The following is a 27,628-nucleotide window of genomic DNA, read 5'->3' on the forward strand; positions in this document are numbered from 1 at the left end:
GAAAGGGATTACGGCGACTGTCGCCTAAGCCGTTCCAAGATTATTACTATCGCGCGCACGTCGTTACGTTGTTTGGCTATTAGTTAATAATTTGTAACTAATTGTAGCAATCGTTACCGGGGATTAACGGGACCCGTGTGCCGTACCGACCGCGACCGTCGTCTAAAAATCGTCACGGCGGCCTAGTCACTGTGTCATACACGTCACGCAGCCCTACGCCGTCACGGTTCCGGGACCACGTGGGTCGTTATATTAATTTAGGGCTAGCGCTCATTAAAACCTAACGATAGCGCTCGTTATGCCCATCCGATAACGGCGCGGCGGCACCGATTATTATTCGTCGATTATATCGCGCAGCGTTTTGTTTCGCCTTCGTTACCGAACCCCGAAGCAGGACAATTACAGGAGGAATTCACCGTCTTTGCCGTCTCTCCTCTCTTCTTCTCGCCCCCTTCCCCCTTTTTCTATTTCGCTTCTTTTTCTCGCGTTTTTTTAAATATTTTTTTTGTCGATTGCTTCTTAATGCTCGGTATGCGTGGCTCTAATTACCGCTGTGTGAAATCGTACTCGAACGCGACGTCGGCACTTTCCTCCTTCGCGACTTTACACCTTTGCTAGAAGAAACCCGTGCGCGCAAAAAGACGTAAAAGTGTATTTAAAATTTATAAAGGATTATCGGATTTTTGTAAGGCGGAAAGTAATCGCGCCGGCAGTCAGCGCGAGATCCCCGATTTAGCAATCAAGAAATACGGTGGTAATAAAATAACGCGAAGGTGTTGATCGCGCACCGGCGCCGGTACGTCCTTCATCCCCTTCCGTCCCCGTACCATCCTGCATTCTGCTAGGATTAAGGTCGACGGCATTCCCGGGTTTAATAAGTGTCGCCTGAATGACGTGAATTAGTCCAATATGTCTGAGGTCCCCGAGGTAGCAACAATTCAGGGCCGCTGCATCGTGTAATTAAAATTACTCCGCGCGTCATACTTTACGCTTGGGAGACGCGGACGGGCGTACGAAAGGGGTGGAAAATGGGGATGTCGCTGCCGCGGTAACTCAAGAACTGGCGGGAGCTTCGATGCGCGACGTTATTTAAAATCGAACGAAAAATGTGATTAAAAAAAAATAAAATCTGTTAATGATCTAAGGAAAAACCATCCAACGGAGATTCTGATTTAATTCGTTATCAATTTAATCCGATCGTTATCAATATGCACGCGCTAGCGCGTTGCGTGCGAGATCATCACGGGACGAAGTAGCATTTGAGATATAATTCAGATAAAGCGATTAAGAGAAAATTCATAAAGAGCAATGATTTAACTCCGAGTGGCAATATCGCGGTCTCAAGCGCGATTAGTATTTTTAGCCAATTAGTGGATTCGGTAAAGCGAAAATAAGCGCACGTATCTCGTGGATATTCTCTAACAAAGTAAGAGAGACTCGAGAAGCACTCAGTCTCTCTCGGAGTGGGTCCTTCTTCAGAGAAGTACCGGGCCGTACAACTGACTGTATGAGCTTCTCTTTCACCGCGTCCTTTGGCAAACGCCATCCCCAACCCCTTTCAAGCCCTGAGGAGAGCGGCGCTCTTAAGGGATGGCCTACTTTTGCCGTCGATACGCCTGCGATTGCATTTCCTGGAGCCACTCGAAGACGATACGCGGCATATATCGAGCCACGGTTATATTTAATATAAAACGATCAAACGATATCGTGCAGAACTGAGAGGCTGCGTTACAATAAAAAGACGGCGCGAAACTAAAGAGATATTCTTCAAGATTGCTTTCGACGCCGTAATCGAATAAAGAAGCCCAACAATTGCTACGTTCTTTATCAACGACTGTTTTAGCTTTATTAGGTTTATTCTTAATCCGCGTTATTATTATTATATTGGCACTCGCAAAATTATTCCAATTTAAGCTGAGACGCGAGCGGGACCGCAGCGCGTTGTATCGCGCGGCTGGCGAATACCGCGATCGATGAACTTTCGAACGCGAGGATGCTCGCGAACAATCGGCCGGAGATCGCGGTGAAAGATGAATCGCTTTCCACGGCCGTTCTTACTTTGTCGAGCGTTAATTTATTCGAGTATCGAGAAACTTATCTTTTCTTCGTTCGTGAACAATTTGTACGTTTACTATGCCGACGTGTGCACGGGGGAATAATTATAAATAGATCGCTTTTTTTTTTTTTTTTTTTTTTTCTAAGTTCTTAGTTAGCAAGGTGCTTCATTTAAGAAAACGGGAGAACTGGCCGAAGTGTAGGAGAAAGTGTAACTACCAAAGACGACCGTACGTTGCCTGAATTTATTACGTATAAAAATAGTTTTTGCACCGTGCATTATTATCATTTACGCATGGCTGTGTACAAGAACGTGTAGAATATATAGTATACGTATATCGTGATCTCTCTAGCAAAGGATTTCATGCGCTAATACCTCTGCTTTTAGATCGATCGCGCGATCGAATAAAAATAAAATAAAATAAAAAAAATCCCAGACAAAATGCGCCGCGAGTAGAAACTCCCGTCATCGTGACGGCCTCGTTGTCCGTGAACGATTCGGTATTTGCTAGAAAATTCCGGCGTTCATTTGTCACAATTTATTCGATGAGACGGGCCTCGATCACGTGCTCCGGAGAACGCGCGCGAAGAAACGAGTCACGAGGCAAATCATTGTCACTTACGGGGTCGGCAAGACGGTGCCGCCTTAGAGGATGTTGTTATGTTTCTCGTGATTTCATCATTAGGACGCCATTCAAGCACTTAATTTATTAGCTCGCGGACCGGGTACGACGGGCGGCGCTTAGCTCTGCCTAGCACGTCCTGGCACTAACACTATCTGCCTTTGACCGCTGTGTATCTGCTTTCTGGCGCCACGACACCTACCGAAATCAGAGCTTAATTCAGCGATTACGTGAGCGCGAGAGATGATAGCGCGCGGCACCGAGAATAACGGAGGAGGGTTTAACTTATGCGCTCGTACGAAAATATCGCTGATAGCATATATAATGCCGCGAATGTATAAATTAATTTATACTGGAATCGTCGTTTCGCTTGGTATTTGTTAAATGAGACGTCGGCAATTAGAGATCGTTCCCGGATCGCGGATAATCGAGCACAACCGTCGTGCGGCAGTCTTAACGAACGGCATCTTCTTTATTGACGTACCGAGTCAAGATTCACGAGCCGCGCTAATCGCGTGGGTTCGCTCGATCAAGCCTTACGTGGATCTGCATAAGAAATGCGAGGGATGAAAGGGGGCGAGCCGTAATGAGCCAAGTCGAAGTCACGTCACCGCCGACGTCGTGACCGGAAAACTTCGACGCTGTAATTTTCAACCGATACTTATGCTGCCCGCGATAACGTCCGTCCTGATTTACTTTCAATCGGGTTATTTATTTGTTATGCCGGGATTAATTTTCTCTCCCTGTAGCACACCGTTTTAACCCCCGGTGTACAAAGGGTGACGTAAGGGACTGTGGGAGGGCGGGGAGTGACCGCGAAAAATAAATGACTTGGCGTGTTCGTCGAGAGGTAGGTGGCCTCTCTTCCTCGAGAAGAAAGGGCGATATCCTTCCCTCTCCCCTTCTCTTCCGCCTTCTCTTCTTCCTTTTTTTTTCTTTTTTTTTTTTTCTTTTCTTTTCATTTTTTTTTCCTCGCGTGCCGCTAGATTTATGTCGACGCTTCGCCCTTTCGGCCGACGATTCGCCTCGACGGTCCTCCGCCGGATAATAAATATGCCGGGCCCTTATCGCGGGCACCAACGCGAGCGTAGGGAGAGACAGAGAGGGAATGGCACGACAAGTGCGTACGTATTAACGATGCGTGACTTCCGTGACATGCGATAAATGCAAATTCGGGGGAGCCATCCGTGAAAACGGTACCACGTGGCGCTAAAAAAAAAAGGGGAAAAAAAAAAGTAGTAACGCGGGGTGGGAGAGCCCGGTACAAATATTATGCCAACTGTCCGTACTCGTCGGCGTAATAAAACACGCGCGCGTTCGCTCGTTCCCGCGACGGCGTGCGTTACGCCCGTTATCATTCGGGCTTTTTATCGACGGGCGTAAATCCCGAGTGCAATTAGCGAGACATCTGATTTCCGACTCGTTTACGTCAGCCGTCAAAAATTAGCTAAAATCGCCGGGGCGAGGGCTTTCCCCGCGGTGGCGAGGGGGTCCTCGGGATTACGAGCTCTCTTTCAGCGAATCGCCCGGCGTATCGAGACCGCTTCTAAGCATTCCCGTTTCTGAATACTCCGCGGAATAATGTCAACGCTTGGCGCCACGGCGCTGTCGTTATTGGCCGTTACCGCTGGAGAGTAATAACGACCGCGTCGTTGGCGCCAAGAGTAGTCGGCTCGGCTCGGCACGGCTCGCGACAGGCATCCTACACCGTGGCGAATGAATAATTTTCCAATCATCAGGAGGTAATTATCCTATCTCGTTCCGATAAAACAAGGCTGCCCCGCGAAGAAAGCAGGAAGCGATTATTTTCCGCGCCCCACGGTTATTTAGATATCCAATAATTGGCGGAAAATGATAGAAAATAGAAATAATGATTTATTATACCGCGGACACTACGGAGCCGCCGCCGCAACGGATACTCGTAACGTTATCTTTACGTTATAAATTTAAAGCGTTTATTCCACATTCATTCAAACGGTTATTAATATTTACGCCTAATAAATAAATTACTCCCCCTGTTCCGCCTCGGTTGTGGATGCTAATTATTATTTTTTTTAATTTTTTTTTTTACATATCTTTTCCACGTTATGTGTAACGTTGGAGCACTAAATCCCCTCTGCTTATCTGCGACTGCGGATTTTTTTTTTACCCGCGCTTATTCGGAGATTACAGAAAAGAAAAAAGAAATACTTATTTCGGCGAAAGCTGCGGTATTATAAGGCGCGGGAATAACAGTGAAAAGCCCGGAGTAACGATAGCGCGTAGATTCGCACGTAACGGTACGGCGTGCCCGGGAGAGGCGAGAGATGACAGGAGAGAGAGAGGTATACACGGCCCAAGATATTCGAGCCGCGTTCGCGAATAAAACTATCGCGGTGAACGAATACCGTCGTCGTCGACGTCGCCGTCGCCGTCGCCACGGCGCAGATGCGATTTGCACCGACGGAAGGAACGCCGGATCGAGGGAAGAGGAAGGCCGGCGCGGAATAGCACTTAAATCGTTTTACGGACGTCGCCGGTAACTATTTCTATCGCCGGCACGAGCCGAGACGACACGCGACACGACGAGCACGGGGATGCGAGGCCAGACGAGGAGATGAAACGAAACGCAAGTTTTTGCCGCGCGAGATCGCGCCTTTTACGCCCCGCGCGAGGCGAGAAGGTAGGGGGAGGGGCGGGTGTGTATACGACGACGACGACGAGACTCCGGCGGATTGCATTCGTCGTCGGACGCCGGCGGCCGCCTGCAAATGCTAGGACGGGAGATTAATGAGGTTTGTGTCGCCGACGTGGAAACCAGACACCTACGTCCCTGTTTCCATTTCACCGCTGGGGAGACATACGAGACCCGGTGCTCCGAACGGAGATCGCCGCGCGTAGGCAGGACGACAAAATATCGTAATTGCACACCGCAATTAACAGCCGAGAAAAGTGTCCGTCGAACGGTCGATCGACGTGACGTGGAGAAAGAAAAAAAAAAAAGAATAAAAAAAGAAAAAGAAAAAATTTAAAATAGGACGAAGGCGATAAATCGCAGCTCGCGTAATATCCAATTTTCCCGTTTTTCCTATAATTTTCCTTTCGTTAATATTTTATCTCGCGATATTGATTGATCGCGCGTTAATTGTCGGCGGTCTCCCGTAGTTTTGAAGAATACGCCGTAAATATTAGGTTTTTTGCCCGTCGCTCGTAAGATTTACTTTGCATTATGTACGCGACGCGGTAACAATGCGAATTGACGATAATTTTACGTTAATATCTTCGGACGAGGGGTCTTTCGCGTCGCAGTTACAACATAGCGGACGGAGAGTTTCCGAAATACACGCGTGTCCCGGCGACTATTAAGGGCAGCGGCTATAAATTTAATCGATACGGACCGTCGGGGGACCGCGATTTTGCGACAAACCACCTCGTGGTCCCGGTAAGCAAAACGTTTAATTGGTATTTGTTTGGCCCAACGGAAATGTCACCGTTGCGAAACGTAGCCTCGTGAAAGTGCAATACGCTCGTTGGGCTTAAGCTCGTGACGCACGTGTATACCGGGTGTCCGGTTGAAGTCCACGTAGAAGCGGGTCAAGGTGCGAGTATCGTAAGCGCGCGTTGACGACTTGCATAAGACGAACGGCTTCGGGCGGATTAACGCGACACGAAAGAGCGCTCTCGAGATGAACCCCGGCGTCGGGATCCCCGATCCTCGCGGATTATCGCGAATGTACCGACAGCTTTAACGCCGATACCGGAGCCATCGCTCCTCGCCACCGTCAATTTGAAGAAAATCTCATCGGTTATAATTCTAACGGAGCGTCCCGGTCGCCGAAAGGGGGGGGCACTGAAAAATTGAAATGCCGCGAACGACGCTGCCGTGAAATTCCCGCCGAGAGAAAACCGGGGCCTTCCCTCGGAGAAAGAGCGTCGTCTCATTGAAATTTTAACTAGCCGCTGTGAGAAGTTTCATATGCCCGGCCGCTATTCATCACGATGGGCATTCATAACGGTAGATCGAGACGCAATTGTTGCAAGCGCGGCTGTTTACATCGTATTTCATTAGCACGCGCGGATGCGCCGCGCGGCAAGAATTCCATCCTATGCGCGCGGATCGAAGTTATGAGGTGCCGTGATCGCGCGAGGCCAAGGAACGGGAACGATAATTGAAACAACCGCGATGAGTAAACGCGTCTCGCTGCACATGGCATTCCACGGTTGTGCGCTAGCGGTGCGACGAGTTGATATTGCAGCGCGTACGGCGGTACGGCACATGTGATATCGTCCTAATGGGAATAGTTTTGTCGTTCGGCCGTCGCGCGCGGATCTCTCTTTCTCTCTCTCTCTTTCTGTTGCCCCGCGAAAGAAGTTCGATTCAATGGAAATTGCAGCGGCCGTTGAAATTCCCGGCGCGTAATATCGGCGCGCAGGGAGGGGGGACGGGGGGAGAGGCGAGGGTGAAACGGAGAGTACAGAGGAGTGACATGAATGGAGCACGAGCGCGCCGAGGGAGACGGAACGATGACGATGATGACCTACTCGATAAGAAACGGGGTGGAATAATAACGTCGTTATCCGCATTGCACTTATGAAATCGAGGCGAGACCCGAGGTCGCGCCGGGGACTCGGCGATTGTTTAAAATCGCGCTCGCTGATGAAGCGAAAACATTTCCCACCGACTTTAGGACTGTTGAAACGATTTGTAACGCGCGCAGTTACAATTTTACGCTCGGCGGATGTCGTCATCCGCTGGCGCGTTTAAATATTCGCACGCGATACTCCGTATCTTTATTACAATATCCGGTTTCGGGACAATTTTTTTTTTATACCGAGCGCTAGGCTCGACGCGCAACAGGGAAAATTTTATAGGAAAGAAACGTGTTGCTTTTTGTATTATTTGGATTTAACAATTGAAGAGAGACCGGTTAGATGTCGTAATTAAATTGAATATTGCGAATAATTGTTCTTTTTAATATTTAATTTACATTCGCCGTGATTTTGCAAGTCTCGCTGACATTTCACGCTTCCGATAGGCCGACGAAGAAGGGGGAGGATCGTCCTACTTGGTTATCGTGCCGTTCGAACCTTGCATAGTGATCACGAAGATGTCGTAAAAATTGCAAATATTAATACCGTAAATTTCGCACTTTAGCGCCGCAGATACGACACGTCGTGACGTAAATTACGCGTCGGCCGGCGCGTATGCACCGGGGGCTTCGCGCGTTGCCGTCGGCAAATTGCTCCTGTAAAAATAGACCCCTGCGTCACGATCTAACGACGACGTTAACGCGCGCGGGCCGATCCAGGAACTTTCCAGCCCGTCGTTACGTTGAAATTGTTTGGGCATCGCGGCCGGGCATCCCGCGGCGTAGAGCGCGTAATAAGCAATAATTTCTACGCGATCGGAAGGCACGGAGAGTTCGTTCGAACAGTTTCGTCTTCTCGCAATTTAATTTCCCTCGGCGAGGGAAGGCGTCTAAACCGGAAATACGTGCTTGAATAGAGCGGGGAAAGAGGGGGAACGAAGGGGGGGGGGGCACATCGCGGCCGCGCCATAAAAGCTCACGAGCGGCGATAAAAGCGGGATGCCTTTCGCGTTGCCAAAACCGACGCCTAAAAACGCGCGCATCATCGGCCGGTTCGATGCACTCGGCGTTGTCTACGCGCGGAGGCGCGGAGCGGGTGACCGGGCATATGTTATGCGGCGCGAATAAAGACGTCTTCTGTCCACGGCGCGCACACGTGATCGGGTTCAAGGTCTCCGAAGAAGATCGAACCGCGCGCACAAAACTCCTATGCGTAGTCGGCGGTTTGTTGCCCTATTTGGCGGCAGACGGGCCAGGAGAACCGAGGGGTGGGAGGGGGGGAGAAAAAGGGAGCGAGAACGAGGGAGCAGAAGGGTACGGCGGTAGCGATCGGGGAGGCAGAGGCCGGAGGGACGTCGGAGGAACGGCACGCATTTGCGCGCGCAGCTTGGCGGGAAACAATAAGGGCCAACAACCGGCAGGAAGCACTACTTCTTGGCGGGAACGCGGAACGGACGGCGGTACTCAACCTTACTCTTCGCGGGTACAACAAAGCGAAGAGCCGCCGAGTGGTCATCGTGAATGCCGGAGGCGTTTCCCGACCAGTTCGATTACGCGGTATACCTCGGCGAGCGAAATTAGTTTTGGGAATAGCGTTAATGAAAATAATATATTAAAAAAAAAAGAAAAGCGAAACCCTTTCTCTTCTTTACTGGAGTCTTTTTTTTTTTTTCTTGTTTCTCTCTTTGCGAAGTAGACAGCCCGTATTTTAGTAATAAAGTTTAGAATCCAGCTGCGGACGCACTATTTTATTATCGATTCGCATTAATAATGGACGAGCGTTGAAAAGACCATGACGACGTGTTTACATGCTCCATTAGGATTCATCATTAAGGTGCCGCGCGAGAGTATCTGTGCGCGTCGATACGCGAATGATTGAACAATACCCCCTGGATGTAAACGATAATTAAAACGGAGATCGAATGTCCGTCCATGTGTGACATCCTGTTGGTAATAAGTGCGCGTGGGAGCCTGACGGGAACGTATCGCGAAAGAATAGCTTCCCCGAGTTGTATCGAGCGAAAACGGCGCGCGCGAACGAAAAGGACATTCTCACTAAAAGAACCATAAAACGAACGGCGTTTATAAATCGCCGAGATACGAGACCTGAAAGATTCTAACTGCGACGGGTCAGGATAAACCCCGAACGACCGTAGAGGGCGAGCTGACGTCTAGACGTGTTTTTTGTCCCGGTCGGCCCCAGGCGGACTGGGAGCTTCGGAAACCTAACGTCCGATCATCGCGGTTCGCTCTTTGTTGTCTGCCTGCACTTGAATCTAACTCGATCGAGGCAACAATCCCCGGGTAAGTAACCCCGGCTTTTAGCGATACGCCGCCTCTCTTTCTTCCTCTCTCCTCCTCTCCGCGAACGTCGGAGTCGCAGCCGCGGTTACGGCAGAGAATGACTAGTTTATTTTAAACCGAATGTGCGGACGAGACGCGACGGGCCCGACGCGAGGAGTATCACGGCTCGGGGAATCCGGCGATTAATTTTTCGCCGCGAACACAGAAGCGCGGGCACAAAGCAGAATCTCCCGAACCCGTTTCCCGGGCGCGCTACTCACCGGCGCGGGCAGACGAGAAGCCCTCGAGTACGTTGCACCAGCGTTCTACGGAGGGAGGGAAGTCATGCGGTCAGGCACGTCGGTTAGTTGGATCCTCTTCTCTCCCTTCCCGCACCCGCGCGCCGGCCCTTCTCGAACGATTCTCTCCTCTACTCTCCGCGCCGGCAGCGCGACGCAACGCTTACACGCACACGCACACGTCGCTCTTCCTTCGCCCTCTTCCCTCCGCCAACCCGTCGCGCCAACCTCCCGGCGACTTGGCGGGAAACCAGACACGTGGTTCTCATGGCGTCCATTCTCGAACAAAGAACTCCCACCCGCAGCGTCGTAGTACTACGTCGTCCCACGCCGTGGGCCGCTCACCGAACCCGACGCTCCTTCTCGCCTCACCTCGCTTTCGCCTCCGTCAAAACGTTCCGAAGCGACCGACTATCCGCTTTCCGTTCCGAAAGCGACGGCTCCTTTGACCTAGGCTAGGGGTGGACAGGGATAACGGTCGCCTTGAAGGCGAAGATTCTATTAATTGGCACGGAATAAAAGTATATATGCATCTTTCCTAACTTGCGCCCCGAATTTTTATTACTAGATAAATTGAGTTGTAATTTAGAAAAGACATTTATGACTATACGCTATTGGCACGCGAAAAGAAAGATAATTTTGATATAATTAATTAATTAAATTTCTACAAGATATTTTTCCTCGTTAAATATATAAATTAAAAGCTCTCTTAAAACAATATAACTTGATCAGAATTTAGTGTACCCGTTTAGAAAAAAAGTAATATGAAGTTAATCGTTACTTTTTAATTCCTATCTTAAAAAATAAAAAAAGTATATTAAAGCATATAAAAAAATATATTAAAATATAAAAGTATATATGCATCTTTTCTAACTTGCGCCCCGAATTTTTATCACTAGATAACTTGAGTTGTAATTTAGAAACGACATTTATGACTATACGCCATCGGTACGCGAATAGAAAAATAATTTTGACGTAATTAATAAATTAGATTTCCACAAGATATTTTTCCTCGTTAAATATATAAATCAAAAGCTCTCTTAAAACAGTATAACTCGATCAGAATTTAGTGTACCCGTTTGGAAAAAAATTAATCTGGAGTCAATCGTTATTTTTTAATTCCTATCTTAAAAAATTAATGTGACGCGGAAATTAGCTGTTAATTGTTACTACTTAAAACCGGCTCTGATTAGTTCTCTCTCGCTTGGCTTGCTTCATGCCAAGCGAGAGTCAACGTCGGAGTGTCGTGGACCATCGCGCGAAAGTGTAAAATAAAAAAATTAATTCTCGCGACAAATAATTAATCGGGCGCGTTCGCGAATATCCAGTGCGAGAGAGAGACGGGCAGGTAGCCGAGGGGGGTGGGGTGAGGTGGAGGAACGGCGTACGTGCCGCGCGCTAGCTACGTTCTCCCACTACCCCCACTCTCGCTCTGTCCTCCTCCAGCGCTCGGACGAAACGTACGTACGCAGCACGTGCTCCATGCGTATTAAATACCTACGCAGAATCGACGGGCCAGAGACACATTTTCAGGCGTGAATTACCATCTTGAATTAATTGTGCGTGACCGGCGACCACGTCTTTTGATATAAAGTAAGTTAAAACCACGTGTACGTGTACGTTAAATTCGCGACTCCTTGCCGTTAACGAAGCGTGCACGAGTACAGTCGGGATCGGGGGAAGAGGGTCTCGATCGACCAGTCCGCGATAGATTCGGGATATATTCGTTCGTGGTAGAGGAATGCGAGGCCTAAAAAATCTTTTCGCTGCCGTATTTTTATGGTTGCGTGGTGTGACCGAGAGTAGAGGTCGGTCACACGTACGACGTACACATCTCGCGCGGTGATCAGGTGAATAGTACATAGGAATGTGCCGGCCGGTCGGCTACCGTAGTCGACTGTATATTATTATAGAATATTAGCTAATGCGAACTGACCTTCGCGATTGATAACGCGTACGTGTCGGGTATCTGTGAAGTGAATACTTCACATGAAATACTTGTAATTATTTGTAACGCAGCACGTTTAGCTTTCGTCAATTTTGCTAATCAAATGTAACTTTCTGTATTTCAGGTGACAATCCAGAGGAAGACTTCCGTCGAAGGAGCACCAGCCCGACCATCCCCGTTGGAAAAAAGCGGAAGGAGGACGTGTCGCGCGCCGAAACTATAGAAATACGAACCGCAGCCGGTTCGTCGGTCGTCTCGGGAGTGCCGCTAAGTTTTCGGTCGTTTGTTCACGATTATTTTATTACGGGAGCGCGTTCGCGAGTGTCTAGTGCGCGGAAGGATGGCTCGTCACGTCCCATCTGAGAGGAGGAGCAGGCCCGGGACGGGCATCCTGCATCGGCGGAGCAACTTTTAGGTAAATATACATTTTTTAAATAAAATTTTAAATAAAAACTTTTACCTTTTTTTTTTTAATTAATTTTATAAACCAATTTACATGTCTATAATAATATATTTTATTTTATGTTACAGCCAACGGCAGAAATTTACAACTCCGCTGTATGCAGATTGGTGAGTCGCATATTTTTGTTGGGGTCTTTTAAAAAATTTTGGGCGGGTAATGCGCACATGCTTTCTTCTAGTTAAATTAAAAGTACGATTTTAAGATAAATTTCGCGAGAAACGGGTCTAAATGCGCGTCGACAAAAAGTCCGTAACGAGTGCGAGGTAGTGGAAAGACCCAAAGAGAGTTACACGAATCCTATCGATCCGGTTGATCGGTTATAAGGGAAGACGATATTCAAGCGCGGAAATCGAAGAGTCGAAACGACCGGCGCGGCGGCTTCGACGGCAGCGGCTACCCCGACGAGCGTTCTTTCGTTTAGTGGACGGTTAACGACGGCCCGTCGTTTTCAACGGAAATTCAATTAAGGTATAAATAGCTTGGGAGAAAGAGAGAGAGGTCGGACTATTAAAATGGCCGGCGCGCGGCCAATAAGAAGGTATAACTCGGTGGCTTTGTCTGGACGAGCCGCGCGCGATCTCGTCGTTCTCTCTTTCCGCGCCGCCGCGCCGTGCCATGCCACGATGTTGCATTACGTTCCACTCCGTATTCTAGACCTACCGCAATCCCGAACCTTCGGTCTAGACTCGTCGAGACCGAGGAGCGGCGGCGGTCACACGTCGGTCATTCACACGCGTGCGACTCGCCGCTGGCCGAGAAGTGCAACCGAAGAGAGGAGCCTCGTCTTCTCTCCCCCGATCGCGCGCGCCGCCCTTCATCGACCGCCACCGCCGCCACCGCGGCGACGGGAACGCTCTTCGATCGCGTGACAAATACCCCACGACCAAGTGTCTCGACCAAGTATCCTCGTCGTAGGTCGTCCGCGGGAACCTTGAACTCGAGACGATACGTCGCGGTAAAGCGTGAGTCTACCGGATGCGCGGCCAGTTGATTTCTCGGAACGGCCCTCTCGCCGGGCGAGAATCGCCGAAAGCGTACCCGGCGCCTGGGAATTCTAATTCCTCGTAGAAGACGTAGACGATTTTACGCGGAAGCGGGCTCTTTGATGGAGCCGGATTAGGTCAGGTGCGAATATTCGCTGCTAATTGGCGCGCGTTCGACTTAGGCGTTCGAAGAAAAACGCGCGATATCTATTTTTTTTTTTTTTTTTTTTGTATAAATGTTATATTAAAATACAATTAAAAAATATAATCTACAACGATTATCGATATATCTAGAATAACCCAAAATAAAAATTTTATTTTAATTAATGGTTGTGCACGATATAATTTTAAATAACAAGGAAGATAATTAATAAACTTAAAAGTACGAGAGGAAGGAAATATTGACATGAACAATGCGCTGCTTTTTTTTTATCTTTACGATGAAAACTAACGTTGCCTATTATCGTCCCGTGATTATTACCTCGTATTAACTCATTAGCTAACAGTTTATTCATCTTACGCTCCGAGGATCGAGTTATCGCGATGACGTCGCGCTTTTTAGACGGCCTGATAAATTACGTAATTCGAGATCGTTCGAGATCGTAATCGCACAGGCGGGGTGCACAATTTGCAAGGAGCTATAACGCGCTCGTAATGAAGGGATGATGGAAATCTTAGAGAGGCAATCGGTGGACAGCTTCCTTTCCATCACAACAACCGGTTCTGGTTTCACGGTCCTCGTCACCTGCGACCTTCTGTCACCGGCGGGCCAACGACACTGCACCGCTTTCAAAGGAAGTCTGGTGCCACTTTAACGACCTACGCCTCGTACTGAGGAGCCGCTGGGTTAGGGGTCAGACGGACTACCAATACGCATGCGAACTCACGGAGAACGAGAAGACGACGCACCCGCTTTACTCGAACACTCGCAAACGCACGGCGAGCTCGAGCAAAAAGACGCGTTCACACGCGTTTAAAAATCGATATCCGTCGTACGATGTAGAAATAACCACATCGCGTTAAGAAATCAATCGTTAATGACAATTTTGTGAATGAAATTAAATTACCGAGGCGTTTCCCAATCCAAATTAAAATCTTCTAAGAAAAAAAAAAAAGAAATAAAAAAAAAATTAAAAGTAATAATATTTTCGAGTAAGTTTCGTAAAGAGAAATATCGAGACAGTCGATGAGGTTTGTCGTTAAAATTGAATACAAAGAGTATAATTTCCTGTGCGGCATTCTCGAGAGATTTAATACAAATTATATTGCTATTCGTCTTGAAAAAAGGATGAAGCGGACGATAAGAATCGCAGCCGGGACTGTTACGGTACTGGTACGACTACGAATACGAATGAGTTATTTCGCCCTATGCCGGCTCCGCCGTGCGTTCTGCGAACGAGCATTCCCGATCGCCCATGGGAAAGATTTTCAGCGTATAATGGGACCCCGTTGTCGTCCTCCGCGTACGAAGGGCTTTTATTAGGATTAGGGGTGCGCGGGAATTCCGGGCATAATGGATTCGCGAATCTGTCTGTCTGGGCTTTACGTTTGTTCTATAAGGGTTCAACGAAACGAACTTCGTGGGGCTAGGGCAGCGTCTACGCGAGCAAAATTCCATCCCCACATGTACGTACGCGAATGCACGTGTGCATGGTAAAGCCAATTAATGCCATTCGACGCCACGTGTTAACGCGACCGTATTGTATTTGCAAAAGCAACAGGAAATCGTCTGTCGGTAGGCAGGTACATAAACGATTGCCTCGGGGACCCGCGAAACATATTGTTAATATGCAAATTGCTGCATTGTTTATTAAATATTCCTACTTCACTCTCTAACTTAAAAATCAATTCTCATTTATTCAATTAAAAAAAAAATAAAATCAAATAAAATAAAAATTAAATAAATAAAATAAAATAAAATAAAAAATTAAAAAATAGAAAATAAAATTAAATTAATATATCTGTGCGGACATATAAAATGTTAATAATATTTTATTGAAAACCAATTTATTTTCGATAGTATGGGGCTTACGTAAAGGCCGAGAGGGAGGGCGAGATCATTTGCGAATTGAATTCTGCTCGCGTCCAATTTTTTTTTGTATCCTATGACCTAAGACATGACGGGATTGATTGCGAGACGGATTAGCAGATAATAATAGAATCGGCCGGCTCGAAGGCCTCCACTCGTCATCGACGGCGCGGCAATTTATGTCTCTCTCGAGTGTGTACTACAAACTCGGCCGAAGGTGCCTCGTAGCGCCGCGGAGACCTTCGACGTCCGTTTCACCGTCCTTCTCCATTTCGCAATAGCGAAAGAGCTCGGTTGTTTACCGCTAGAAATAGATAGCCTAGTTAGGTAGTGTACGTTCTCGGCTCTATTCTTGGTACAGGCCAACTTTTTCCACGCGCTCGCGCTTCTAGCCGGCCTGCAGTTAGGCTCGTGTCTAGGTCTCGCGTAACTACGCTACGATTGCTTCACTCGTTCCCGGTACCGGCGCGTTCCATTATACACGAAGTTACGCCGTATCAATTCCACGATAAATCATTCCGCCGTGCACCGTCAAGGAACAGGACGAACCGCCACGGCTCCATCACCTCGTAAATTAGACGTTCCGCGAACGGCGCGCGACCGTTGCAACGTATCGTTTAATCTTTAGACAGGTTTGCATAATGGACATGTCAGTGCTCTGCAGTATTTAACAAAAAAAAAAAAAAAAAAAAAACAGTAGAGTAACAAAAAAAAATAGCAGTAAATTACGTTAGATTTTCCGAGAGAAATCAGGTTTTAGCAGCGTTAAAAATATGTTGCTCGACTAAAATAAAAAAAAATTTACACATAACTTCATTGAATCAACAAAAGTGCCGGTTGCGAAATAAAAGAAAAGAAAAGAAAATTACGTTACTCGGTATTTAATTGAAAAAGAAACTAGACGAATTTCATCACTGGTTTCTAAAGAAGTGGGTCACGAGCAATATATTACTTTCGCTTTCACATCCTGCCCGTGCCTCCTTGCAGTCGTCTAGGCCTGGGCGATTTCCGTCTTCGCGTTCGGCCGGCGTGGCCTTGAAGAATTTTTTCTTTAGACCTAACCCACGGTCCTGCATGTTACGGGCTTTGTTCCGCGGGCCTGATCCGCCGACGGTTTCCGAGAACGCACTTCGCATCGGCCGAAATTAAGGATATTTATTGGTCTGGCGCTACTAAGCGGAATCTGAGAACCCGGAGCGGCCCGGAGAAAAAAGCCGGAATAACCTCCTCCGCCGGTCTCCTCTCGAGGTCTTTGTTCCATGGAAATGAGACAACCTTGATCATAAAACGGGTCTAACCGATTGCGAAACAAGAGAGAGTACCGTGGGGAACGCGTTATAAAAGCGTTCACGCACCGCGTTTAGCAACACCGCGCGTTTACGTGTGACAAATAACAGACAGAGACTTTCATATTAAGCGTACCTCGGAACGAAATAAGGACTAATACTTAAAAAAAAAAAAAAAATAAAAAAAAAAAATGCAAAGGCAGATTTTAACGGCAGCGCTCCTTTCTTCTCTCTCTCTCTACTTATTCGCCTAGCGGGAATATTATTAAACGAAGACGAGTCTCTTCGCGATTGCGAATTTTTTTCCCGTACTTCTATCCAGGTAACATACGCGGGGATGACGTCAAAAGTAATTGCATTTCTCTTTCGTTGATGGAAATGCAGTTAATTCTAGGCATACTTTCAAAGAATCCTTCAAGATAAGATCTTAATGGCGCCCCGTACTTCGCGGCAGAAGTAAGGACCTCTCAGACGAAGTCAGTTGATTTAATCACTTAACTTGTTCGTACCAACGCAGAGACACCTTTGAAGTGGAACGTGTCTGATGGTACATCACCGGAGGGGCCTCCGCGGCGGCCAGAATCATTTTCTGGAAAGTACCCGGGGACGGGGCGTATCAAAGACCGGGAGGAATGTCGTAAGGTCGACGTTATCGGCAAAGAGATGGAGAAAAACAAACCGATTCGCGCCACGTACCGCGCCTCGTAGTACATATTGAAATCTCAAAGTGATTAATGAACGGGCGATGACGAACGGCTCGGGATCGCGTGATAAAGATTTCTATTCTTCGTGTAATTAGATGATTTTTTGCGACGACGACGGGACGGGGGCGGCGAGATAGGGAGAAAGAGAGACGAAAAATGGAGCGGAACGAGGAGCATTTATATAACGTGGGCGAACAAACGCCGCAATTAAAACAAAGCCTACGGCATTTGTCCGACGCCCCGTCGCGCGTTTCCCAACCGCCGCCAAGTCCCACGGGGGCGGCAAACCACCCATGCCGTCGCCCGAGGTGACGGCGAGGGTGGTTTTGTTGCAGAGAGGGGAAGGAAAAAAGAATAAAAAAAAAAGAATAAAAAGAAAAAAAAAAAAAAAAAAGAGCGGCAACTTTTTTCGGGGTAACAACGATTATTTCAGCCTGCCGGGGGAATGGCCGCGCCGGCCTACGGCCCCGTGGGGTGACGAATTCGCCGATGTGCAAACGACCCTCTCGCAATCCATTGTCTTCGACTGCGTCATTAAATAATTAGACGTTGATTGCCGTTCTTGCGGGACACGTTTCTTTTTATTACCCGCGGCACGCCGGCATAAAAGTCACCGACTCCGACGGCATTGTTATGGAGATCCGGGGCATAACACGCACCGTAAACAACGTTTCTTTTTATCTAGCATATGAGAAACTCCGCGTAGGTACCTCGGATATAACGGCCGATTCAAAGTGCATTTTCATAATTCAACCGCTGTCTCTTGAACGCGATTAAATTATGGATATTAGTAAGCATCGCTGTGCTTTAAATGGACGATAAAGAAAAGAGGAAGGAAAGAAAAGAGAAGCGTAGGGTTAATCTAATATATTATCAATGCACGTAAATATATCAAATGACGTTCCCTTTTCCGGTATGAATTATTAGATAAGCCCGGTCGCATTCATTACGCCCCGGATCGAGGGAAGACGTTCCCCCCCCCCTTTTCTCTAAGTCGCTATCAATCACTCGGAGTCTCATTACAACAGTATTACTGCTCTCGAGCATCAATTAAAATCATCACAAGTCCGCCCGCTAAGTGACTAACAGTAGGTTCTTCGGTTATTCGAACACAATGCACGGGATGTTCCGTAAAAATTGACTCATCATAAAGTCGAATAAGGCTGGCGGATTAAAATAAAAAAAAAAAAAAAAAAGAGAGAGAGAAGAAAGGAAGAGTCCGAACAAGAGACCCCTCGATTAGTCATCCCCGGGTAAAATTAAACAGCCGCTATTAATTACCTTCCACGAAACGGTTGGGCCATCTGCAAAACTACGATATCTCGGAATTCACGTAATAACAAGATAGTATATTAGCAAACATATAATTAAGGAATATATTAGAACATACACGAACTTGTTTTAAATTCTGTTCTATACAGTTACGATTAAAAAATAATTTTTTTTTACTTTTCCGTCAAATTGTATAGGGTGGGAAATATTATTAGCCTGAAATTTCGTATAATATCGAAAAACGGATTTACGAAAAGAAGTATTTATATATAGGTATATATCTGGTTCGTATCTGAATAGCGCTGGGAATAGTGCTGCTTGTGAATATTTTTCCCGGCCGATCGTCAAAACGCGAATGGTGTTAAATTCACCTCGATTCTACCGTTTTCTCCGCGAAGTAGCTCTCGCAGCGCGCGACAGGAGCCGGATCGAATTAGCGCGGAGAGTTAGCGCGGGTTAAATCACCTTTGTGAAACTGCTCGCTCGCCGACGACGTGCCGGTTCCCTTCAGCCCGCTTGTTGCTCCTCCGCGCGTTCTTCCCATCCCTCTCTTCAGCCTCCATTTCGCTACTCGTCGGTACACATGTACGACGGCTCTCGGTGTGTTTAGGATAGGTAAATTATAGCGAGCTACCAGCAACTGCCAGCGAAGACGAGCGAGCCCTTGCTCCGAACCGGTGAATGGGAGGTCGAGATGGCGGAGCCGCGGAGAGGAAGAAGGAAGGCAGGAGGGTGTTAATCCGGTTGCTTTATTGCTACGAGAATCCCTCCGGAGCGCGGCACCACGTCTGCCAGCCAGTTCTCCCCTTCTCGGGCTGCGTATCAGGGGGGTTAAGTTCGTTTCCACGTAGTTCGACGACCTACTACTCTACGGGGGTGGCAAGCAGGCGACGGACGGTGGCGGCGACGGGAGACGGAAGAGGGCCAACGGAGTCTCGAATCCCACCGGGTCCCACCCCCCTAGAAACACCACGTCCGTTCGTATGTCCGTCTGACCTCGGCTGACCGACCCGGCTTATTACTGCACACCGACATTATTACCGCGCCCCGTCGCATTTCTCGGGTCCGGAGATTCCGGGAAGCGTCGGGGACGCGCGCGACGCGGTCGCCGATTTCGATGTATGAGGTATCCGAAGCGGATTGTTGCCAGCATGCAGTTTCGTGCCTTGCATACGAAGCTGCGGACGCGCGGCGATGCAGATCGCTCGAAGGGGAGGGGGGAAGGAACGCCGCCGCGGTATGAATTTTATCCTACGGAACGTTTGACCGAACAACCTCCTTCGCTCGTCAAGCATCTCTCGTGTTAATCGGTGGAAGTAAGATCGATTAGGACCCTCGAATGCGTTTTAACTTTGCCGGGCGATTCTAATAAGCGAATTATGTTCTTAATATAGGAGCAATTTTATTTCCGTACATAAATTTCACGTTTCCGTTTTATAATCTTTTATGTTTAATCTGTATTTCTTTTATTTTTATTATTTATTTTTTTTATACTAATGTGATATTAATTATCGGTCTCGTTATCCATCATTAATTTGACTATAATATAATTACACATGCGCAACCCCGCGATAAACTCGAGCAACGACGAATTCTGAGTTTCCTTCGAATCCTCTCCTAATTCAGCTCCTAAGTACCATCTGTCGCTGTCCTAATTAGACGGCTTATCAAGTCCCGGTAAATTGCCGGGTGTGCGCGACGTATTTGTTCGCAGACGCAGAAGGTGTCAAAACAAGAAGCATATGCAACTTTCCGTTATAAAGCGATTCGATAACATCGGCTTCCCAATTCGCAACCGATCCGACAGCTTGTTTTTATTCGTTCCTCAAAAAGAAAAAGAAAAAAAAAAAAAAGAATTGACTTATGCGCGATACTAACAAGTCGAAAGGTTGACTCGGCGATAAAGCGCGCGTATCCTCCGTTAATATTTTTTTTCGTTTTTAATCTCGCGCCGTAATATTTTTTTATGAAACGTAATGCACGCACTTCGCGAGAGCGCGGGGCGGGGTTCATCCGCAGGGACCGGCATATTTATTTCCGCTGTGTTTAACTTGCGCGCGCATCACACACATTCGCGGACCGCAAATGCCGAGTTATGAATATACATTATTTTTCAGTAACATTTTCGCGCATCGCAAACGGCCCGGGTTGCTCCTCGAGGGAGAGCCCCGCGCGTAACCGGTGGCACGGTAATTCTTTCTCATCCCGTAATTAGGAAACGGACCCTTCTTTTTTTTTTTTTTTTCACGGAGGATATAAATCACGCGAGGGCCGCGAAACGACAAAAAATACGCCGGTGGGAAGGGATGGGGGGAAAGTCGAGAAGGGACGCGATGTCGAGACCGAGGTGGAAAAGCCAGGGTTAAGGCGCGAGCTGGCGGGTCCAGCGAACGAATAACGGACGCGACAAGTCCGTCGGAAAACGCTTGTAAAAATACACCGCGAGAAGCTCACTCCACTACAACGCGGTCGTTTCGTCCGGTGCAATCGCAAAATGCCGGAAAATTATTGGCGTAACTTTTTTCCAGACCTCAAACTGAAACGCGAAAAAAAAAGGGGGGAAAAAAAACACAAGAAAAAATAGTTAAAATAATTAAAAGTAGTATATAAAGAAAAAAAAAAAAATCCGAAGATTATTCTGCGAGAAATATAATCGAATGATCGATAATTGACACGCTTAATTCTTTGTTTTCCGGTAATTCCTCCTTTCTCCCGTTACTTCCGCAAGGGTAACTATCTTATTTCCGTGTTTGATTATAGCAAATGAATTCCGAGAATCGCTTTGCGCGGCTCAACGGTCATGCCTATCGCGAGCTTCTTCTTACATCACTTGTCGTGCGAGAGAGAGAAAGAGAGAATGAGAAAGAGAGAGAGAGAGAGAGAGAGAGTACGGGTTCGAAAATTGCCTTCGCCGTCGCATTTCGCCGCAGGTGAGGGCTGCGAATGGCAGGAATATCGGTAGCGCGTACATACATCCAGGTGACTGCAAGCGATTCCGAGAACGTATGTAGCCGTCGTGTGGTCAGCGTGTATAAATATAGCCGGTGTCTTGCGGGAGTAAATACATACTCCTGGCGACGCCAACGATTTTTGTCGCTCGCATCGAGTGCGCGGGCATTACGCGTTTAAATTACACGTGAGCTTGATGTTTACGCGCATATCTCAAGCCGTGTCGTGTCTTGGTTTTCTTATAATCGTAAAAGGAGTTCTGAGATGCCGACTACGATTTTACTTTTTTTCTTTTTCTTTTTTTTTCTTTTACCGTTTTGGATATATAAATAAGTGACTGCGTTTGCGAAATCTAACCCGGCGAACGGTCAATGATCAACATCGTGTAAAAGTCACGGGGATGTATGTGAGTCATTGTTGCGCCAGACAGGGCGGCTACGAACCGGCCGGTCCCCGCACTCGTTAGGGGATGTTTTAATGGGCCGCCGCTTTGAATTTGCCGGTGTTTAATTACAGGGGCTCTCAACTTGCATCTATGTCGTCGTACATTAGCGGTAATTTTTTTTTTAAGGCAGCCTAAAACCCGTCGCGTTTCTAGGAGAAAAAAAATGCAGTAGGTGATTGACGATTAGATAGTATCTTATAATTTTGGAAATAGGAGAAAATCAGCGCGGGGTGACGGCCGTTAAGAAATTTTCTAAGCAGTGAAAAGGGTGGAGCACGACACGCTTTTTGCGCTTGTGCCACGCACCGAAACGCAATAACGCATAGCGCAACGTAAACGCGAGTATTCCACCCTTCTGGAAGGGATAAAGTAAGTGGGCGAGAAGGGAGAAGAGCGAGCGGAGGGTAGACGCAGAGAAGAAGGGACATACTGAACGAGGGGAGAGCACGAGAGAGAGAAAGAGAGAGAGAGAAAGAGAGAGATAGGTACTTTACCACCCTATAAAACGGGGGTGTGAGTGTTGTGTCTGGCGCTGGACCCACCCTAGGGTGAACGCCCTAGAACCCCTGCGCACAGACGATTTTTCGTCTCGTTCTCGTCAAGGTACTTCGGTCCCGTCTACATCCGGTCTCTCTCTCTTTTTCTCTCTCTCTCTCTCTCTTCGCCGGCAATCTCTCCTTCTCGCTCTTTTCTCCGGAGCTCCAACAGACTCCGCAAGGTGTCTACACTCCTGGACATAAATGAAACGACAGAAAAGGGGCTCGATAGTGGGCTGAAGGGTGTAGGCCCGTTTCCACCGGGGGAGGATTTTCTATTCCCACAGGCGCGTCTGCGATGTGGCTTAGAGCGCGCCTACCCGATTCTTCCTTTACCTTGCCGTGCGTCTTTCTCCAGCACAATATGTTTAGATTTACTTGCGCGCGGCCGACGCGTTTCTCGCGACTATCGACTGTGTACTCGTCGATAACGCCGTCGGTAAATTTCTCCATAAATGGGATCTCGACGCGGAAAAGTTGAAAGTTTCCCCGGCACGGAGCTTGCTCGGAAATGCGGGATACACGAAGCTCGAGTCAAAGATAAAGACACAAAGATTTCGATAGTATACCATTTTTCTCGTAGCCGATTCGTCAAAGTTTTTTTTTTTTTAATTCTATTTTCAAAGCATAATTTTTAATTAAAAATAAATAATTATAAGACGTAGCTTATATTTTAATAAAATTTAATTTTTTCACGTGTGTATAATAATAGATTAAAATTTCTTTTCTTCCTCGCTGCTTAAATTTAATATTATCTTTACTTACAATTAAACTCGCATATTACCGTTTATGAAAAGGATGTAAATGAAATGTAAGTGCCAAAGGTACGATACGAAGTAAAGAATTCCGATCGCTCGCTCTTCTCGGAGACAGACTTCTGAGCGTGGCTCAAGAATTTGTAAGCGTAATCGATTTCGGTCGGGAAGCTGCCGGCGACTAATTAACAGCAAGCGTAAGGCAGAAAATTTAGGCGACAACACACAGCGAGTGGAGGAACTCGTGGTATAAGCGCAAAGTTTTCCCGTAAACGAAGCGATTTATGAAAGTGTTCCTAATAATGTAAACGCGAATGCAAAGTAACGCGGCTCTACGTGTGTAAGGCTTCTCCTGGCAGCAAGTTTCGCTGGTGTAAGCCAAACGAATAACCGCCATAAATATCGCGGAATTTCAACAAGGCCCGCGCGCGAAGAGCTTCGATTTATGACCGGCCGTTTTTCCCCACCCTCCCCCCTTCGTATCATCGTCTACGTTTACGCGCGCACTTACTATTCTCTAATCGTTATCTATCGCGGTTTAATTACAAAAATCGCAAAAACACACTGCGTCGAGCGGGCGCGTCCAGATTTATTCGCGCCCCGCCGTGGGAATTATATATATCGCCGCGGCATATCGTCCCGCCGTACGTCGTCACCCACGAGGGACGCGGCCATTTTCGTTTGCCCGAACGCGAATGTTATGATAACGAAGTGGAGTGCCGCTGCTGGGTCGCAGAAGGTCAGAAATTGAGCAAACTGGGGGATGCGATATAGAACATGGACAGGGAGCGAGACAGATCGGTGGTCGCGGAGGGTTGATGGGGAAAGGGTCCGAGGACAATCACCCCTTGCGACAATGTGAGCGAGTTGAAAACCGAGTCGGCGCTATATACGTGTACACCGTACGCGCGCGGGTATCAGCCTTCCCATTAGTTCCCGATGCGCACATATATATAGCGGAAAGTTTTCAACTTTCACGCAACTAAATATTTCACGTGGCCGTGAACACCGACGTTTGAAGTTACCTCTCGGAACGGGAGACGAGATATTCCAATCGAATTATGATTCGCGCGCGTGGTCGCGTATTCCGAAGGGTCCGCGGAGCGCGTGCGGATTATCCGCGCGCGGGCAACGCGCGCGGCGCACCGCCGGCGCGCGTTTACGTACGGCGGTGCAGTTCGATTAAATTCCTTGAAAATTTTTGCGGATCTCGGACTAACCGTCGCGAGATTACATTTACGGGGGGAACGCTATATTGAAATTCCGCGTGGCGCAAACTTCTGTCCTGCTTACGGCTGCCCGCCGCGATATGTGCGCGCGCGAGATCGCTTTATCTTTCGCGCCGGCTGCGATTCCATCCTCGCGCTCGGTGATAGGTAATCCGCGGCACAGGTGCATCCGCGAGTGCCGGCGATAAATCGTATGATTAGCTTACGAACGGGCAAACTGGTTTTCTATGAGCGTCTAATCCGAACAAGGCAAGGTCGTAAGTCTTTTTAATATTTCAAATATACCGCTCGGCGAACGTTTATGCGCCTCGAGTTCACCATTTACGCGCAGCGTACATTGACTAACGTTATATATGGCCCATCTGTGAATTAATTACAGAAGTCGTAATGCGTGCTAATTATCGTATAAAATTTTTAAAACGTATGACTGGGGTATATGTATATAGAGAAAAAAAGGAATATAATTCACGGTTATTACTGAAAAAAAAAGACAGAGGATCATAAAATAGATATTTCAGAATGCACACATACGTACCACATTAACATAATAAAAGCTTGAAATTACGGCAATTATATCAATAAGTCGTTAATGATAGTAAGTGCCCATTTAAATCATGCGTAGCGATAATTTAAAAGTAAAATAAAGCAAATGAGCGAAAAAAATTAAATAAAAAATTCTATGTTAAATCTCGATTTAAATAATAATAAAATTTGCTTAGATATGCGATTAAACGTTTAAAGAACTTTCCGATATTAAAAAGAAAAAAAAGAATAGGGGGAAAAAAAAAAAGAAAAGCTCTCAAATTCTTTTCTAAATATATTTCTTTTCCGCAAACGTTACATGAAACACATTTAAATTCTCTATTTCCGATGCTCGAGGAAAATTCTCTTCGAAATTCTTCGACTTATTTTTAGGTGAAATTAGTAAGTTTAAAATATCCAACGCGGTTTCGAATAACCACCGTGACGTGGTGGGTAGGGTAAGGTCTCTCCCGCACCGGTGTAACGTTCCACCAAAGGAAGGGACAATAAACGGCTGTGCGTAGGCCATAGACCTGGTGGGCTTTTGCGCCCTGTTTCATTTTCTCCCTCGCTCTCTCGCCCACGCCCGGCCTCTTTGCTGTTTGTAAACACAGCCGTGCTACTTTCGAATGCAGCTCCATTTTACCGACGATGGTCCGGGGGAAAGCATATGACTTCAATATGACGCTCATCCGTGAGCGCGCGCGCGCTTGGCACTTTGTGCCGAAATGTAAATTTATAGAATCGGCTATTAAGAAGGAAATCAAGCGGCGCGATAATTTATACAATATCCCCATCGAGATAATTTTGCCGTGCCAGCTTCGCGTCCGGGTGGAATTTCTCGGGTAGCTACTTGCCGGGTAATGTGCCTGCTTACAGGCGAAAACAGCAATTAAAAAGTTTCGCTAATTTGAACGGCTGCTTACTTAAATAGTCGAGGCAACCTCGATAGCGACGACGAACCCGGGGCTCGCTGAGAGGTGTCGGGAATCCCGTAATTTATATCTCGCTTTACGGCGACAAGTCATCGCAATTTAGGACAAAAACTTGGTATCTTTTGTCCGCGACTCTCCGTAGGGTGTTGCTAATGTATCAAGATTTCGACTGTATTATGCAAACTTAAATGCCGAGCCATTACGCCGTAATTGCGCAATTACGCCGGTTCTCTTCTGTATACGATAATAAAATATATCACGGCGGAGATTATATATCAATATCAGCCACCCAGACTCTCTGTGCACGAGGACTTGCGGACGCGAATCACTTTCCTTTTTTTTCTCATTTTTTTACTTTTTTTATTTTTTTATTTGTTCAGAATAAAGCGGACCGATCGGGACTCGAATTCAATGTATAAAAAAAAAAAATTAATGTCGCAGAAACGCGACGTAACCGATTGTTATAATTATCCGATCAATAGGTTAGATATCCGCGCGCATAACGTATCTAAGGTGCATAAACGAGGCGGATTAAAACGACACGGTTACGTGTACGTTCATTACGCAAGCGTTGACGCGTTGAAATATTGACCCAAGTTTTCACCCAAGACCTATGGCGTTCGCCAACTTTTGCATAAAGTCTATCTTGATACGTGTGCACGCCTTTAATCCTTCAACTCGCCTTGAACTTTATTACGTACGCGCGAAGGCGCCTTGAACCGAGCAAAAACGAAAGGTTTCATCGTAGACACGGTGTCGTAGAGGAGATATCGTTCGCCGGTGATCGATTCTACAATGTATTCGCGGCAGCGCTATCGGCAGGAAAACTTTGCGTAACAGGGAACAATCGATCGTTGCCACCGGACGCGCAGATAATCTCGTCTCGCTCCGCGAGCATCGATACATTCTATTTTATCGGATCGTTCGCAAGAATATTACTGACGCTCGCGCGCAAAAGAAAAAAAAAAACGTGTCGTATCACGTGGACCTCTCTGACCGCGAGATATTTCGTAGGTGAAAAAAAAAGTAATTGTAAAGATTACGTAATAACCCGCGCACGTGGTTATGTCATACTCGTCGAGGTGCTAGCACGAAACGTAATCTAAAACGAAACGCCGCGAATATATTGTAGTATAAATTTGATAAATATAATTTCGATGCGAAACGAAAATCGGGTCGCGGCGCAAAAATGTAACGCAATCGCCTTCTGGAGGGAAGCCAAAGTCCCATCTTTGCGGTGCTTCTCCCTCATTTCTAGCGGCCCCGGCTTTGATCTCCATTCGAAGGGTTGCCGAGGGATCCAGCCCCGGATCCGCAAAAGTTGGTCGGATCCGTCTGACTCGGCGTGATTCGAGCTCAAGGCATCGGCCTCTATCGAACGGCGAAGTAACGCCGCGCCGCCGTCGGGATGGTGGTGGCGATGGGCGATGGTGGGGCCTCGACATCGCCGGAAGAGAGAAATCGGCGGCGGTATGGGAGCCGGTGTGCGAGAAGCGCGAGCAAGTGCGAGAGCGAGACGATAAAAAGGGAAGTAAACCAGGAAGGATGGTCAGGGCGCCAGAGGGGTACATGTGGCGGTACCGGGGCTGAGGGCGGGAGAAACGGCGGGGACGAACGAATGGTGGGGCGACAGAGTGGCGGCGACGAGCGAGGCCGAGACGCGGTCGGCGGGGAAGAGGCGGCGAGTCCTGGGGATCAATGGACGCAACCCCGCGGGGCACTACACTCTCTTGGATACTACGTA

Source organism: Cardiocondyla obscurior, linkage group LG24 (genome assembly GCF_019399895.1).
Source record: "Cardiocondyla obscurior isolate alpha-2009 linkage group LG24, Cobs3.1, whole genome shotgun sequence".
Classification (NCBI taxonomy): Eukaryota; Metazoa; Arthropoda; class Insecta; order Hymenoptera; family Formicidae; genus Cardiocondyla; species Cardiocondyla obscurior.